At 41.6% G+C, this 4,840-nt stretch overlaps 1 pseudogene; it reads left to right on the top strand.

Moving 5' to 3' along the window:
• The first annotated feature begins 600 nt into the window (after window positions 1-600).
• On the top strand, window positions 601-2,148 carry LOC102409981 (annotated as a pseudogene).
• Window positions 2,149-4,840: the final 2,692 nt, after the last annotated feature.

The following is a 4,840-nucleotide window of genomic DNA, read 5'->3' as shown; positions in this document are numbered from 1 at the left end:
GTCTTAATCTTTTATTTGTGAATAAAAGATTGCAGTCACTCTACTGTTTGGAAATTTCTTTCAATAATGCTACTACTGCTGCTAAGTCGCTTCAGTCATGTCCGACTCTGTGTGACCCCATAGACGGCAGCCCACCAGGCTCGCCCGTCCCTGGGATTCTCCAGGCAAAAACACTGGAGTGGGTTGCCATTTCCTTCTCCAATGCATGAAAGTGAAAAGTGAATGTGAAGTCGCTCAGTTGTGTCTGACTCTTCTCGATCCCATGGACTGCAGCCCACCAGGCTCCTCCATCCATGGGATTTTCTAGGCAAGAGTACTGCAGTGGGTTGCCACTGCCTTCTAGGTACTGAATAACAGTGTGCTTTGACTTTTTTCAGTGATCTACTTGCTCTAGTAAAATCATTCAGTACTCTGAGTTTTGTTTGTGTTCTCTGAACCATTTCTTGTACTTTGAGAGCTAGTGTTATGATGGTATAGATAACACTACAATTTTTGCACAGCAGTTTAAATGCAATGTTAATATGAACATTATCATCAAGAGTTCAGATGAAGGACAGATGAGTAAATCTTTTTTTTTTTTTTATTGTGGGAAAACTTAAACCAAGGGAAATATCTCATACCCTCAGGATGGAAAACAAGAATTCAACCTTTCATGCTGCCTTCAATTCTTTCTTTATCAGTCTACCATCCAACCCATCTCCTCCCATTAAATTTGTCCACTGAAGAATACAATATTAATTCTCTCCAATCTTCTATTCAGTGTCACCAAGACAAAGGAGAGAGAAAAATTACCTTTTCAGTATTTAAGAATTTATTACCAAATTAGAGGGAAACACTATATACACAGAACTGTTAAAGGTTCAAAAGACATGCATAAATTGTATAGTTTATAACAACTGGCATTACAAAAATTCAACTCAACTCTTTTTTGATTCACAAATTTTTTTCACAGAGAAAAAATGTTCCATAAAAAGGAACTGGTTTGCCCATGATCATTCATTTTTTTTGGATTACTTTGCTTTCGTCCATTATCATGCCAAAATTAATGGTTCAGATTTGACTAAGCTGAAGGAATAAATGCTCTTTTTTGCTGTTATTTACTCTGGCTCTTTTCCTTCTATTTTTCACATAAAAGACTTAGGCCACTTCTCTACAACAACATCAAACTATACATCCCCTCCCCTCACTGCATTCTTGCTGACTGGTGTCCCAGGATTAGAAGACTTCCAAATTTGGATTTCCATCCCTTTCAACTTCATGTACCTTTTGGCTGTGACAGGCAATGGCCTGCTTATGGTGATGGTGATCTGGGACAGAAGCCTCCATGAACCCATGTATCTCTTCTTGGCCATGCTAGCTCTCAATGATGTTCTACTTTGTACCGTCACAGTGCCCAAAATGCTTCTTATCTTTTGGCAGGGCCCTTCCATATCAACATTTCCTGCCTGTCTCATGCAGATGTTTTTCGTTCATGCTCTGTTTCTCTCTGAATCTGCTGTCCTACTGGCCATGGCTTTTGACCGCTATGTGGCTATCTGTGCACCACTCCATTATACTACCCTACTTACAGGCTCTCTCATTAGCAAAATGGTCCTGGCTCTGGTGGCTTGAAGTGGTCTGGCTGTGGTCACCCCTGGTGTCCTACTCATTTTCCGCCTGCACTTCTGCCAGAGCAACATCATTCACCATACTTACTGTGAGAACATGGGCATTGCCAAATTGGCTTGCAATAGCATTGTCCCTAATAGCATTTATGGGCTCACTGCTGCTCTCCTCACCACAGGACTGGACTTTGTCCTTATCTTCCTGTCCTACTGGTTAATCTTGAGAACAGTCTTCCAACTGCCTTCTAGGGAAGCCCGGACAAATGCCTTTGGAACTTGTGGAGCCCATACATATGTCATCCTGATATTCTACACTCTGGCCTTCTTTTCCTTCTTTACCCATCGCTTTGGACAACATGTACCCAGGCATGTCCTTATCCTCCTGGTAAATCTGTACTTACTGGTACCACCTACCATGAACCCCATTGTTTATGGGGTAAAGACAAAAGGTTGTGAGTGCTATGACTCTGTGCCCAACTTAAATGATCCAAGCGTAATAAAGCAACAAGGAACAGGGGAGTCAAGGATTGAGATACAGGTTTAAATGTCAAGTCTAAATCATTTTGGACAGATTTATTCCTGTAAAACCTACAAAATGAATAAAGCTTTAACAATTTGTATTTCTAAATGTCATCCTCCTGATATTGGGTAAAAAGGAAGCTAACAAGGAACTGCTCAAGTACCACTGAGAATTATTTCAACATACAAGGCAAACCATTCAATATCACAGTAATCCAAGTCTATGCCCCAACCACTAACGCTGAAGAAGCTGAAGTTGAACGGTTCTATGAAGACCTACAAGACCTTTTAGAACTAACACCCAAAAAAGTTGTCCTTTTCATTATAGGGGACTGAAATGCAAAAGTAGGAAGTCAACAAACACCTGGAGTAACAGGCAAATTTGGCCTTGGAATACGGAATGAAGCAGGGCAAAGACTAATAGAGTTTTGCCAAGAAAATGCACTGGTCATAGCAAACACCCTCTTCAAACAACACAAGAGAAGACTCTACACATGGACATCACCAGATGATCAACACCAAAATCAGATTGATTATATTCTTTGCAGTCAAAGATGGAGAAGCTCTATACAGTCAGCAAAAACAAGACCAGGAGCTGACTGTGGCACAGATCATGAACTCCTTATTACCAAATTCAGACTTAAATTGAAAAAAGTAGGGAAAACCACTAGACCATTCAGGTATGACCTAAATCAAATCCCTTATGATTATACTGTAGAAATGAGAAATAGATTTAAGTGCCTAGATCTGATAGAGTGCCTGATGAACTATGGAATGAGGTTCGTGACATTGTACAGGAGACAGGGATCAAGACCATCCCCATGGAAAAGAAATGCAAAAAAGCAGAATGACTGTCTGGGGAGGCCTTAACAAATAGCTGTGAAAAGAAGAGAAGTGAAAAGCAAAGGAGAAAAGGAAAGATATAAGCATCTGAATGCAGAATTCCAAAGAATAGCAAGAAGAGATAAGAAAGCTTTCCTCAGTGATCAATGCAAAGGAATAGAGGAAAACAACAGAATGGGAAAGACTAGAGATCTCTTCAAGAAAATTAGAGATACCAAGGGGATATTTCATGCAAAGATGGGCTCTATAAAGGACAGAAATGGTATGGACCTAACAGAAGCAGAAGATATTAAGAAGAGGTGGCAAGAATACCCAGAAGAACTGTACAAAACAGATCTTCATGACCCAGATAATCACGATGGTGTGATCACTGACCTAGAGCCAGACATCCTGGAATGTGAAGTCAAGTCAGCCTTAGAAAGCATCACTACGAACAAAGCTAGTGGAGGTGATGGAATTCCAGTGGAGCTATTTCAAATCTTGAAAGATGATGCTGTGAAAGTGCTGCACTCAATATGCCAGCAAATTTGGAAAATTCAGCAGTGGCCACAGGACTGGAAAAGGTCAGTTTTCATTCCAATCCCAAAGAAAGGCAATGCCAAAGAATGCTCAAGCTGCCGCACAATTGCACTCATCTCACATGCTAGTAAAGTAATGCTCAAAATTCTCCAAGCCAGGCTTCAGCAATATGTGAACTGTGAACTTCCTGATGTTCAAGCTGGTTTTAAAAAAGGCAGAGGAACCGGAGATCAAATTGCCAACATCCGCTGGATCATGTAAAAAGCAAGAGAGTTCCAGAAAAGCCTCTATTTCTGCTTTATTGGCAATGCCAAAGCCTTTGACTGTGTGGATCACAAGAAACTGTGGAAAATTCTGAAAGAGATGGGAATACCAGACTACCTGACCTGCATCTTGAGAAATCTGTATGCAGGTCAGGAAGCAACAGTTAGAACTGGACATGGAACAGACTGGTTCCAAATAGGAAAAGAGTGTGTTAAGGCTGTATATTATCACCCTGCTTATTTAACTTATATGCAGAGTACATCATGAGAAAGGCTGGACTGGAAGAAACACAAGCTGGAATCAAGATTGCCGGGAGAAATACCAATAAGCTTGGATATGCAGATGACACCACCCTTATGGCAGAAAGTGAAGAGGAACTAAAAAGCCTCTTGATGAAAGTGAAAGAGGAGAGTGAAAAAGTTGGCTTAAAGCTCAACATTCAGAGAACGAAGATCATGGCATCTGGTCCCATCACTTCATGGGAAATAGATGGGGAAACAGTGGAAATTGTCAGACTTTATTTTTGGGGGCTCCAAAATCACTGCAGATGGTGACTGCAGCCATGAAATTAAAACTCTTACTCCTTGGAAGGAAAGTTATGACCAACCTAGATAGCATATTGAAAAGCAGAGACATTACTTTGCCAACAAAGGCCCGTCTAGTCAAGGCTATGGTTTTTCCAGTGGTCATGTATGGATGTGAGAGTTGGACTGTGAAGAAGGCTGAGCACCGAAGAATTGATGCTTTTGAACTGTGGTGTTGGAGAAGACTCTTGAGAGTCCTTTGGACTGCAAGGAGATCCAACCAGTCCATTCTGAAGGAGATCAACCCTGGGATTTCTTTGGAGGGAATGATGCTGAAGCTGAAACTCCAGTACTTTGGCCACCTCATGTGAAGAGTTGATTCATTGGAAAAGACTCTCATGCTGGGAGGGATTGGGGGCAGGAGGAGAAAGGGACAACAGAGGATGAGATGGCTGGATGGCATCACTGACTTGATGGACGTGAGTCTGAGTGAACTCCGGGAGTTGGTGATGGACAGGGAGGCCTGGCATGCTGCGATTCATGGGGTCGTGAAGAGTTGGACTTGAC

Source organism: Bubalus bubalis, chromosome 16, assembly GCF_019923935.1.
Source record: "Bubalus bubalis isolate 160015118507 breed Murrah chromosome 16, NDDB_SH_1, whole genome shotgun sequence".
NCBI lineage: Eukaryota > Metazoa > Chordata > Mammalia > Artiodactyla > Bovidae > Bubalus > Bubalus bubalis.
The sequence above is the reverse complement of the archived record's forward strand: the minus strand, read 5'-3'. Positions and strand labels throughout refer to the sequence as shown.